The 13,914-nt window shown below is 39.7% G+C and overlaps 1 protein-coding gene and 1 long non-coding RNA gene across 2 annotated transcripts in view; one reads left to right on the plus strand and one right to left on the minus strand.

Moving 5' to 3' along the window:
• Positions 1 to 13,914, minus strand: part of ds (dachsous cadherin-related 1) — a 277,551-nt gene that overhangs the window by 166,363 nt on the left and 97,274 nt on the right. The gene's annotated exons all lie outside the window — the stretch shown is intronic.
• Positions 6,838 to 7,641, plus strand: LOC114931483 (uncharacterized). The gene is made up of 2 exons (XR_003819679.1): positions 6,838 to 6,940; positions 7,073 to 7,641. It is a non-coding gene; the product is annotated as an uncharacterized LOC114931483 (long non-coding RNA).

The following is a 13,914-nucleotide window of genomic DNA, read 5'->3' on the forward strand; positions in this document are numbered from 1 at the left end:
AGGCGTGAGGAAGCATAGGTGAAAACAGCCGAGGCAGTTAGCGATCAGATGTTACTTCGGTTTCAGGTAGAGACACTGCGGAGAAAGAAGTTTCTCGGCCGTTGCATCGACTTTAACATATCGGCCCCCTGATGGCGGTTATTACGAATCTACGATATTCCCGCTAAATTCGCGTAAAGATTCCCGTACCGATGCGACAAATCGTAGTTCACGCTCATTTGCGATGCCGAATGTCGGCCGAATTCCAAATCCCATGGAATCCTTAGCTGCTTTGTGCACCACCGTATTATTCGGATCAGCCGCCGCACTGAAGATGACGGAGGGTTTAATTAATAGCGTTTAGCGTTATTGGATTTTATGAAAGTTATGGAACGGATTTAACGGGTGTAATCCTCCGTCAAATTGCTCGTAAACAGTCGAACTGATTCAATCATTCAGCCGAAGTTGAAAAATTCAATCATTTAGTTCTATTTCTTACGACTTAATCAATTTTAACGTAATAATTAATTAAATGCGAGCCTCTCTCCAAACAACTATACCTACATCACTATCTATGAAATGTAGGTCGTCCTAAATATGACATGTCATTAAATTAGACGGGCTTTCTCTCTTCAGTCCAGAGACGTTGACTTAAAAAACGGTGAAGCAAAATTTGTGTAGTTTCTAAATCGGCGTAATAATTGGAAGGAGGGGCTGATACCGAGAGATGCGAGAACCTGGAATTCGAACGTTACTCGAAATTAATGCAAACGAGCGTAAATCGCGAATTAATTTAAGAAGGGGTAGGGAAGGAGGAATTGTTACGACGGAGATAACTGGCGTTCTGCCAGCATCGAACGTGTCAACGAAATCTGAAAGTAGCCATAAAAACAGGAATGTCGCACAAAGGAGAAGGAACGAACCCAACGGACGTGATCTTCCCTCAAATTGCTCAACAGCCGAAATATATGGGCCTTAATGACCTACGATTACGGTAAACTGAACTAGTTATTGTTTTCGTCGCTTCTCGAAACATGTACTTCCATTTCGAAGTCATCGACTTACAATTAGTTCAAAATTTAAAAAAAAATGCTAAATAATATAGCGAGAATAAATAAAGTAAAATTTTTAATAATAAATTAATACAATTGTCGCTCGTATATTGAAAACAAAGTGATAAATATAAGGCCAACTTATCGAGCTGAATATTCGAGATGTTCAGTCAACTACCATTTATTACATGTATAAATTATAAAACTACAGTCATTATATTAAAACTAACGCAAATTACAATCATTCTATTAACGTTTCGACCGCACGCGGTCTTCTTCAGTATAATTATTGAAATATAAATTCTTACAATTCACATAATATCGAAATTTAATTATAGTTATTCAGAATCAAGAGTTTTTGAGCAATTAACGCGTGTTTCAATCCGTCCTGTCCAACAATGTTCGCCTCGATATGATCCCTGATTTTGTTCAGATCTCGGATAGTTTCATCGTTAATATGCGAGAAATTAACCCGTTCCGTAGGCGCTGCGATTAATAAAAAATTACCGATCAACGTATGTCCAAATTATAATATGTATCCCCTACAATTGGTAGTATGCTTACCTATCATCGTTCTTCTTGACAATTTTGCTACTTATTAACAGTTATTAAGGATGACACATAACAAACCAACAATACAGAAAGACAGCTCATTTTAAACTCTACTTGATCGGAGAGCGTGCGTGTTTATATATGATCTAATATCTATGTTTTACTCGTTAATGTCCTATTTGTCCTATTATTATTTCTTGTTCGCTAATATATCCAAAATATCAAAATACGACTCGCTAAGTAACTCAGTATCTTTGTTTAAATTTAGTCCATTTTTTTGTTCCTTGATATGTAGCATCTCAGAAATGAGTCTTTTATAATAATTATTTTCGTTGTCCATGATCTTAACATTGTCCCAATTAAAAGTATGATGTTCATTTATTATGTGTTCAGAAATTACTGAATGTTTCGTTGAGTCCAATCTAATATTATTTTTATGTTCTTTCATTCGCGTCTGCAATTGCCTCTTTGTTTGGCCTACATAAGATGCATTACAATTATTGCAACTGATCTTATAAACCACATTCGAATTGCATGGATGTTTAGTTTTATCTTTCTGCGCTTTAATAATATTATCCAGTTTGTTGAGACATCTATACCCTACCATACAATTTTTATTTTTTACCGAGGAAACAATCATTTCTGAGATCCCATCTATATACGGAATGACAAAGAATTTTTTATTGACCGAGTCATTTCCTATACTTTTTGTTCTTTCTATGTTGGCCTGTCTCTCTATAATGCTCCCCTTAGATATGATGTGTTCTATCCGATGATTAATTTTGTTAAAAATCAGATCAAGAGGGTAACCATTGCTTCTGAGTATATTAATAATTAACTCCAAATTTCTATTAAAAAATAGTGGATGTGATAGCAATAGACATCTGTCTACAAGGTTATATATTATTCCAATTTTGTGGCATAATGGGTGGTTTGAATAAAATGATAACGTCCTTCCTGAGAAGGTTTCTTTTTGATACCAGTCTATATATATTTTGTTATTAATAATTTTAAGTGATAAATCTAAGAAATTCAAGCTATGGTTAACCTCTTGTTCGACCGTGAATTTAAGTCTTTCATGATAGTTGTTAAAATTATTCACAATCTGAGTCATATTAGTCATAGAGGTGGCCACTATTATGTCATCCACATAACGAAAATAAAACAAACATTCCAAATTCAACGCTTTGAGAACTGTATCCTCAAGATCTTGCATAACCAGGTCTGCAATAATTGGTGATAACGGTGACCCCATAGGGGTCCCAAACGTCTGTTTATAAATTATGTCATCAAATGTAAAATATGTAGAAGTCAATATGAATTTTATACCCCCCAAAAATTCGTTTTTCGGTATTTTAGTATTTATTCCAATGTAATCCCATCTATCGTTAATACCGTCAATCGCAAGATCCAGAGGAACGTTCGTAAACAAAGACACCACATCCAAGGAAAACATCCTATCATTCTCATCAATCTTTTTACCAGACAATATGCTGTACAAATCAAAACTATTATTAATATGACTTTTCGCTTTGGGTAGGCTAGTTCGTAAGGTGTTTTGTAAAAACGAAGCCAGCGAGTATAGAGCTGTATCAACCGATGAAACTATGATTCTAACTGGATAGTTTTCCTTATGGATTTTAGGTAATCCATACGCTTTTGGAAGGAGAGAATCACTACAACGTAATTTATAATATTCGTTTTTTGAAATATAATCTTCCTTAAGCCATCTCTTCAACAAATCATTCAAATCGTTCTCTATTTTTTTGCACGGATTTTTTTTAACAATAGTGTAAGTGTTGACATCTTTTAAAACGTTTTCCATTTTGTTAATATAATGAGATCTTTCCATTGCCACCGTAGCATTACCCTTGTCCGCGCGTGTGAATAGAACATTCGGATTGTCTTTACAAAATTTTATTAAATCTCTGTGTGCACCAAGTAATTTTTGTTGACTTACGTCATTTTTATCCTTCGTGTTCAGAAGTTGTGCAAATTTTGGAACCGCGATATTTCTGATCGTTGTGAGATTATTAATATTATTTCGTTTGCTATTACTCTCTATGTCCTTGATGAATTCATGTATCGCTGTTTTTTTACTAATATTCGGAAGACAGAATTTATCACCCATTTGCAACAGATTAGAAACGTTAGGCGGAATGTCTGTGTTGGAAAGATTAACAAACCATTTTTTATTAGTATTTTCCAAAGGGTTAATTGTATCATTGAGAAATTTATTGGCTTCTATGTGTATATTGATCTCCTTGGCATCATTAGTGATTGCCCTGAGAGAATTTTGTGATATTTTCGTCGGTTGTGAAGTTTCAAAATGTAAAGAACAATGTATATCTATAGGTTTGATGCTGTTGATATACTTATAGTGTTGTTTTCTCTTAAGCCAATTGAATTTCTTTTCGTGTGCAGTAACCATTTTTTTAATGCAACGTATATGTTGTATTTTGAATATATATATGCTTCCCTCGATCTACATACACAAATCACGCACAAATAATTTTTCATGCGTAATATTTAAAAATAAAGTATTTTTTTAATTGATAATTAGTACGCACTATGTATTAAGATTCGCACGATTCTGATATATATGAGATTTAGAAATGGAAAGAAAAAAAGAATTGGAAAAAATATTTTTGGATTATTATGTGAGATGGCTATATCAATTTTGCACGCCAAGATAACAAAAAAAAGGGTTAGATAAATTAAAAATAAAGTAGGGAATGAGGACAAGATATGAAGAAAAAATTAAAGAAATGGAGGATACTATTCAATTGATTATCGCTCAAGATTTTGTTAATATAAAATTTATTTCGATCTGACGAGGAAGCTAACGATATCTTTCGTGGCGCTAAGGAGCTTGAGTAAAATTATAATTGCGTGATAAAAATCGCGAGCATAAATCGCGAGATCACACGCGATTCCGCATGCAACAATAAACTTATCACTTGTAAATTACGCGCACTCTCTCTCTCAAGACTCGGGAGCATCTCACTATCTCTTTGCAGAGATAAAGAGAGAAAGGATGCATCCCTCTCGTGAAAGAAAAAGGCAAAGAGAAAAGGAGGGAAAGAGAGGACAACGCGGTGCGGGTTTACGAATCGCGCTGTAATTCGCTGTCAGATCATTATAAGATACCGCTGCATAATTAATAGAAAAGTATAAGCAACAGCAACATGCAATTCGTGAACAAAAATATTGGCGCGAGATGACGGTGGCAGATAATTGTGGCAGGATATACTTATCGATGGTCACCTAGGTCGCTCGGAAATTCGAGGGAAAAGGAAATAGGGAACGCACGGGGGCGTAGGATTGTCGAGAAGAAGGAAGAGGAATTGTGAGTGAGGCACGACGCGGAGACTCGCGTATGTACCACACTGTCCGCGACTGTATACTATTGCGAGTGCGACAAATAAATGCCTGCCCGCAGCGAAGCGAACGGGAATTTGCATTCGTACGCATAATGCGGCCGTCTGTCCCCTTCCGAGAGATTTTCTTCTTCCTCTCTTTGTCTCCTTCTCTCTTTCCTGTCTCGTTCCGTACATCTACTCCGAGACAATAACGTAATATTTGACAATTAAAGCGCGTTTTCGTTTTGTTATTTAATGATTAAATTCGAGAGGAAATAAAAATAACGTTATACAAAACCTCCAAATATATAAATACATAAAAAAAGCGAAATAAAAAATAGTTGTTGAGTCAGCGAACGAGAGAAATATATTGATGCATATTAGATGAAGTATTTATATATAGCGTCCATACACAATGTATAAAGATGTCCGTACCGATTGACGAAGCGGACCTGCGGGCAAACTTGTAATCAAGATCGAACGCTCTTGGAGAGAGGACGACAAAAAAAAGTAAAAAAAAAAAAGATACGAACGCATTAACGCGGCCGAGAGTTAATTGAACCTCCCGCGTCAAAATCTTAAACGTGTCGCTGACATATCTCGCATAAATAATGGATTATCCTGGGCGCGTTAATCTGTAACCGAGTGTTACTAAATAAGTACAACATTATTCCGGCAGTCGCGATAAGTATTGCCCGGTCGGTTTATTATAATTCGCCGTATATAATCGGAATAACGCGCGATAATAACTCACGTACTGCGAGTAATTATTATTGCCGGGTCGCAATTAGTTATTCTCTCTCTGGGGTGATACAACCGCAACATTTTATTGCTGATTTATTGTTGCTTGCGTGTTAAGGAAACGTATCGCACACGGTGCCCCGGCGCTCGTTTCAAATGATCAAAAGCCAGTTCCTTATTAAATAAGATTATTTTTATGAAGTCATCGCATGCGATTTCTCACGCGATGTTACAAACTCGAGTTCCGATGTCATGTCGGTCATTATAATTATATCAGAATTGTGCAAATGTTACAGTATTACATGGTACGTACTACTAATTAGCACTTAAAAAAATAATTCCTAAGTTTTATATATTATGTAAGAAAAAGGATTTGTGTGATTTATATATGCAAATCGAAGAGAATATATATTAAAAATACAAATATATGGTTGCATTAAAAATTTTACTCTTTGCTAAAAGATTAGGTACTCGCACTGATTATGAGAAAAAAATTGTTGACTTTCAACTAAATTACTATTTTGTTAATTGAACATATATTGTGTGATATTTAAGTCAAATACACGTTTTGTTAGATTTAATTAATTGTTATATTTAATTTAAATATGTTTATGTATATTGAATTAACAAAATAATATTTAGTTGAAAGGTTTATTCAAGTTAACAATTTTTTTCAGTGACACAATTTGGAAGGAACCAAGTCGCTTTAACAAATTACTCTTAAATATGAAATTTCGTTATCGAGAAACCACGTATTATTTTGCCAAATAGATAAGTATTCCACCCAAGAAAGAAAAAAAAGGGAATACAAATATGAGAAATATTGATCCGCGAAATAAAAGAAAAATGAAAAATCTCTGGAATTTCACGTTTAATTATAAAGTGAGTCATTCCATTCAACGGGAAACTAAAGATGAAATTCCAGAGATGGGGGAAGGGGGGGGAGGGCGAAAAGTGCTGAAATATTTCAATTTCGCTTATCTCGCGACGTTGACTTATTGGAATAAAGTATCGCTTTAATCGACAAACGACTCGCGATGGATGAGGCCATCCTCTTGAAATTAACCGACCGCGGCGGAAATCTCTCGAAAACATCGGCGTTTGTCCGTACAAAAAATTGTACATCGCAATCATACGTTTTAAAATATTAGGTGCGCAACTAAGTTCCCGCTGTTTGTCTATAGATGGCTCCAGCAGTAAGTGCTGGTCGATTTTGACATATCCAAAACGTCACGAGCCAAGCTTAGACATATGGTAAACAAACCGCTTTGACATGTTAATGATTTTGTTTTGGCGTCATATACTTTTAGTTGTGTGAAAATGTCTGATTTTGTACCAAATAATCGTCATTTGCGGGAAGTGTTGATTTTCTTATTTCATTCGAAGAAAACGGCGGCTGAAGCGCATCGAGAGCTCCAAAAAGTTTACGGAGATGCTGCTCTAAGTGAAACAACGTGCCGTGATTGGTTCCGTCGCTTCAAAGACGGTGATTTCGATGTTGACGACCGTCCGCGTGAAGGAAGGCCAAAAACCTTCGAAGACGCTGAATTGGAGGCATTGCTCGATGAGGATCCATGCCAAACGCAAGAACAGCTTGCTTCAGCATTAGGAGTTACCCGCCAAGCCATTTCCAAGCGAGCAATACGAGCAGAGGCACGAAAAAGTGATTCTACTGCATGACAACGCTCGGCCTCATGTTGCCAAACCCGTTAAAACTTACGTGGAAACGCTCAAATGGGAAGTCCTACCCCACCCGCCATATTCCCCAGATATTGCGCCGTCCGATTATTACTTGTTCCGTTCGATGGCACATGGTCTGGCTGATCAGCAGTTCCGCTCATATGAAGACATCAAAAAATGGCTTGATTCGTGGATAGCCTCAAAAGACGAATACTTTTACCGTAACGGTATTCGAGCTCTGCCAGAAAGATGGGAAAAAGTTGTGGCTAACGATGGGCAATACTTTGAATGATTCATTTGTAACCATTTTTTCACAATAAAGTTGCATTTTCATAAAAAAAACAGCGAGAACTTAGTTGCGCACCTAATATCATAGAAAAGACGCGAATTACGCAAATGCAGAATGTAACTCGTCGCATGCAGATTAAGTATGATATATTTAATTACGACTCACCAGTCGTTATCTCGGGGTTTTTTCCTCGTTTAATCCATTTATCCTTATATCCAAAATCCTTTTATTATCGATGATCGATGATCCATCAAATGTGTATGAAGAATTAAAATAAAGTAAACCAACATTTAATTTTATTGCTTGGAAAAAGGCCCTTTGTTAATTATTTTTTCCATATATTTTGTTCCCTATTTTTTATTTAGCATTTCATAGTCTAATATTGTAGTGTTAACTTAAGAATTTATAACAACAGTACCTATTTAAGAATTTATTTAAGAAACTAAGGGTTTGTTTCAACATAGTAAAATCAGTTTCAAATTATAAAAATAAAAACGTAGACTTGTGATGAAATAATTTTTCTTTCTTTGCTCGTCGAGTTTCACTTTGGTCGCAAACTGATTTGAAAACGTGTTGAAACAAAGCCCTAAAGAAAATATAATTACTGTACCTATTTTTAATTCCTCTGCAATCATTGTTATTGGCTCGATTCGTCCTATCAGCGACGAATCGTCTGCTATTTGTCGTCATGCTTTGACTGTTCAATCGCAATACGTACCTGCAAAATAAAAATGATATGACATTAGAACTTGTAGATAATAATTTATGAAATAAAACAGAAAATTCCTTAAATATTTCTCTCGTGGCGTATAGAATTTTATTCGAATATTAATCTGTACACGCCAAGTCTTTCGCGTACATGCAAGAATTTTGATAAGAATCTCGTTAATTTCGACATGTCAATTATTGTGCTCGTCGCCGCAGGCCGCAAGTGGCATAGCGGCAAGTGAGTATAACGGCTAGCGTGCATACGTACACGTATGCACACACGCAACGCCGGGAAACGCATTAGCGCGTAATCGCGTCCTAAGCAAAGCCGACACGTAGTCGTTGTACATCAGCGGTCTAGTGACATGCATGTGAGTTAAGCACGGGGCACGGCCGGCGCAAACTTACAATGAGTTACGGCCGCGCCACTCACACGCTCGGAATATGCACGGATATGCGCGTGATCGCACTACTCGCCGAGCATACGCTCAGATTTCGATGCATTTTGCATAATTCCGAAACGACGTGCAAAGATAAATGTCGCGGGATGCCGTGTGCGAGACACGGAGGGATGCGAATATTCTTAAGCTGGTCGCATGTACGTGCATGCCTCGGCATGTGCATCGAAATAATGGAAACGTAATATTAATAATGCCACCAAAAATATACAACACCGAAGTTGAAAGCTGAAGTGCATATTTATCGATTTTCATAAATGTTTTAAATCTTTCATATGCTTTTGAAATAATTAATTCAAGTTTCCCAAGTAGTTTTTTTAAGGATGCTGCATCGTTAATTATTTATTGCACAACTTGATATTAATAAAATCGTGCCCTTGTAAGAGCTTTAATTTCGCACATTTCGCAACAACATTCCCGTGTACGATCACTTTTATAAATATCGGATTTTTGTCCCGCAAATGAATTCACAGATTTGTAGTTCGTGCGAAAATAAATGTGTTTTTCTCCCTTCGCTTTCTAAGCTTCGCAAATCTGTTATTTCGACCGTCTGTCTTACCCATCAGTTGGCATTCCGACGACGATTGATGCGACCATTTCGTTCGCAATAACAAAACATTGAGGATCTAAGTGACGACATTAAGAACACTGTAACACTGTGAAAGGATAAATTTATAGTCTAAAACCTCCTTCGCATACTGATAGAATAATTGATTATAAACAATGCAACGCCTTTAATGAGATTTCGACCGAGAAATGTTTCGATAAATCAAGCTCGAATTTCCTCACGTTGGGTAAAAAAAATGTTAAGGTGCGAATAATATGAAATTGAACTAACAATAAAAAATTAACGCGAAGCCATCAAGTACTGATTACGTTAACTTTAATCGCTTTAACTCGTAAGGACAAAACGCAATGATTTTCTATGTTCGTAAAATAACGGGACAGAGATATGACCTACGAATTCGCGAATTCCTGTTCGAATGATCGTCGAGGGGGCTGCGTGTTATGTTCGTCGTGTGGAGCGAACCATGATAGCCAGGTTCTGAGGAAACGTCTCTCACGCGTCTTGTTTTTTTTCCAGCTACCAGGCGAGTTCAGTACATATACGCGAAGATGGATTTCTTTACGGCGGTATATTTTTGTCTTTTTACACAGAGCTGTAATAAAGATATCCAGGAAGTCAGTCGCTTCGTTATCTTTCCGCAGGTACAGTTACAGACTCGAGATTTGTAGTAACGGTTGCCGCGATAATAATGACATCCGCGATGCGTGCGCGCGATGCGTTTTATCTATGCACAAAACGATGCAATTGACAATCGTAGATGCAATTAAGTGCACATGTTCCGCATCGTTCTTTTATCAAGGAGATGAAACAATAATTAAGAATTCACGTTCACGTACACACGATAGAAATTGAATATCGGCGTAAAGGATAAATCACGGTAGCATATTGGATTAAAGGCCTCGGAATTCTTATTATCGAGTGCTCCCGTTTGACCTTCATCCATCGTAATCGCGGGGCACGCACATCGACGCGGTACGATACCTCGGCGGATGCCCCGGGACAGAAATTAGGGCTAAATAAGTAGCGGCTACTAGGAAGGCCGCGTTCCCTTAGCGAGAGAGCATGCAATTCATGAACACGAGCTCGAGGAGAGGGACTCGCGGAAGGAGTATGAGGCCCTTGGACGGCCACGAACGTTGCGCCCAGCGGGCCCGATGCGAGATTAGGGCATCCTTCAACGACGTATCGCCAGATACGTCCCCCTGACGATGGCGCGTGTTACGCGCGACAACAACACGTGTATGCCAGATCGCAATATTTACAGCTTGATATTGGAGAACCGCGAAAAGAGCACGACGGTTATACTATTCATACTACTGTGTCATTATATCGATGTTCTCCAATTAGCTAATCGTTTGAAAAAAAATCCATAACTTGTGACAAACCGCGAGAAAAGATATAAAAGCGGATGAAAGTGTGCAAGTTTGCGGAAAAATTCGATGAAATCCGATTTATTTCGCGCGGATATTTGGATACCGGCGAGCAAGCGCGTGTCTGATCGAGAGGCATAACGACGACGGGGCAGATAGAAGGGCGGAGGGGTTAAGGGAATAGGGCCCCGAGGGCGCGGGAACGAGAGAGCGGAAGCCGCGCGCCTTCGGCCGACAAAATGATCAAAAGGCAAATTTCATACATTATTTTCACTTTAATGCTACCGTATCGCAATTTATGGGAGGGCCGGGATTTATGCAGACGCGTATACGCACCACGGGGCCTAATCTTGAGAGCGGGCCCCACCGCGTAACCGGCAAACCGCCCTGTCCGCTTCCCGTCCATCCGTCCGTTTACTCGCGGGGGCCGCACGCGCGCACCGCCACGTCGTCGGGCCGGGATCGGGGGGGGAGGGGGATCGTAAAGAACTTTGTATTAAAACGTTGTACGTCCGGGACCGTTTATGTCAACAACCTCTGAGTTGTGTGCGGAACGCCTCACGCCGCGCGCGATGTGGGCCTCTACTCACTCTCGTTGCAGCGCACGGGGCCCCGGGGCAACTCTCGACAGGGAGGGTGCTGTCGGATCGTTCTCTCTCGTATAGCGCCGCCGAGCGGCTACCTCGATCGTGATCTCGAGTGAATCGGTAGCGGGAGCGATCTCTACGGGCCCTCGAGAGTGCCATTCGGTACCCCAACGTCGTCTCGCGTTTCGCCGCGACGTCTCCTCGATCGAAGGGCCCGATTTTAACGGCGCGTCGATTTTAATCACGCGTGATGGATTCTTTTAATGATAATAGCGAATAACCGCGGGTAATCGTTTGAGGCTGCGCGATATTCTCTCTGAAAAAAAAAAAAATTTCAACGGGATTCGATACTCTAACACGGAAGCTTAAAAACATATTATCTCTTTCGGCGAAATATTCCGTTACGTTTCTTTTTGCGAACCTTAAATGTTAAACTGCCGATGATATATAAGAAATAAGAAAGAAAGATAGTCGAGCCGATTTTGCGTCTGAAAAATTGGAAACCGTGGAACAAAGCAGTACGCTCCCTCGGCTCTTTATGATTTCAAAAAACTGTTCGGGCCAGAAATTACCTCGTACATATAACTTGTACTTATGTTTATGCGCGCGTTCCACGTATCCCTTAATACGTCCAACGAAATTATCGAGCACGAGTTTCGCAGGCAGGTCCCTAAAGTACAGCTACGATCGTTAAAAGGAAACACCTCTCCTCGAGAGCGCCGAATCGAGTCGCTATGGCGGCCGCTCATGGGTTCGGTCGTCCGGGTCATTACATCGGCCGATAATTAATGATGACCGCGGCATCCGCGCAAGCAGAAGATCGGAACAAGGCGGTTAGGGAACGGGAGAAAGGGAGCGAAAGGAAGAAAGAAAGAAATGTGCGAGCGGAAGAGGCCCGCCGGCAACGACCATTCGAATAATATGCAAGCTCATAATTAATTTACCGTCACCTGAGAAATGTGGTGTGTAGGGAGTACGCATAATTAAGAAATGGCTGGGCGACAGCACAGAGTATCGACGACGCTGAGGAATAAGAGAGAGCAAAAAAGAAGCGGAAAGAGAAACGCGTCGTTGACGCAATTTCGCGCGCAAAAGCAATGTCCGAAGCGCAAAGCATCGCGGGAAATTGATGAGCACCCCGAAACGTTAAAAACTTGCCGAAGATCGGCGATCGGGACCGCGCTATTATTGGCAATCGATCGGCGCTGATGGACAGGTATCGAGGTTCCTTCCCGCTGCGCTCGTCTTTTTTTTTTTTTATCCCTCGCTGCAGATGACGTGGAAGAACGTTGAAGAAGATGAAGAAGAAGCGAAGAAGGATGAGGAGGAAAAAGAAGGAGAAGGAGAAGAGGTAGCCGAGAAGAGAGTCTTAACCACGCTCCCTCAGAATATGGTCGCAATTACTGCAGGAGATTAATGAGCCGATGCTCGCGCGATGCGAGTCTGCTCTACGAAGAGTCCTCGTCCTTACCATCCTCACTCGTTCTCATCGAGAGAAGACGACTAATTCATTCCGCGAGACAGGCAACTCAAGTGTCTATTCTTCTTTTCTCTTGTTGTTAAGCGAGCGAGAAAGTCGGTAATTATAACGAGAGAGGTTTAGCGCTAAGTCCCTTAATGTCATCGTTGCCCAATTATCTTGCCACTTTCGTGGAAGCGTTCGACATCGTTAATCACCAAGACGTTCAACGCGTGCTTTAATGTTGCCACGTGATAAAGATTTTAATATAACAATGTAACCAAAACGCGCACACGAGATTGCACGCTATCAAATACCGCTATTGTTAATATGAAACGAGTCAAGTAATTTGATTATTACTCGAGATATTTAGATATCGAACTGATTTTACTCGACTATTAAAATGAAAAAGTGATCTTCTTCTAACTATACAAGAAAAATAATCACCGATCGTATCGGTGGCGTGATACAACGAACGTCAGCTAATGAGCGAACGGTTGACGTAACGTTTCCTTCGGCGATACGGTCTATTCTACCAAAGGATTTTCTTTGCCTCTGACCCTTCTAATTAGCCATCGTGTACCGCGCGCTGCGGATATCACAGGCTGCGAGATAGGAAACCGGCCTTACCGCCATGCGTGAGATGCTTAATATCGTGCTAGATGGGAGATCGAGATCGCCGAGCAATATTAATAATCTGTCGTTAGTCACTCCCTTTCATTAGTAAACGCACCGGACAGAGCTCGTTTTGGAAGCCGGGTCGGCGAACCGTCTAATTACCTCACCTTTACGCCACCTAGAGGCAGGCTTGCCTAGAAGAGAAACCGACTGTGACAAACGTACCGAGGAATCGTTCAGCCCTTAAAAGGGAACGGCCGCGCACAAAGGAATTTCGTCGAAGCATCGAACCCGTAAAAATTGAGCGTGTAAGACTGGGATATATCAATTTGGTATAACATCACCATGGGGTCTATGTAAGTAAATAATCGCTCCATCTTGCGAAAACGGAAACTCTCCGCTAAAACACGTGTTTTAATTTACAAACGGTTTCAATTTAAATATCAATGTGTATTTTAGTTGATAATACCATATATGCAAATAACTATCGT

Source organism: Nylanderia fulva, unplaced genomic scaffold (assembly GCF_048542155.1).
Source record: "Nylanderia fulva isolate GAGA-0341 unplaced genomic scaffold, ASM4854215v1 Scaffold27, whole genome shotgun sequence".
Taxonomy (NCBI): domain Eukaryota; kingdom Metazoa; phylum Arthropoda; class Insecta; order Hymenoptera; family Formicidae; genus Nylanderia; species Nylanderia fulva.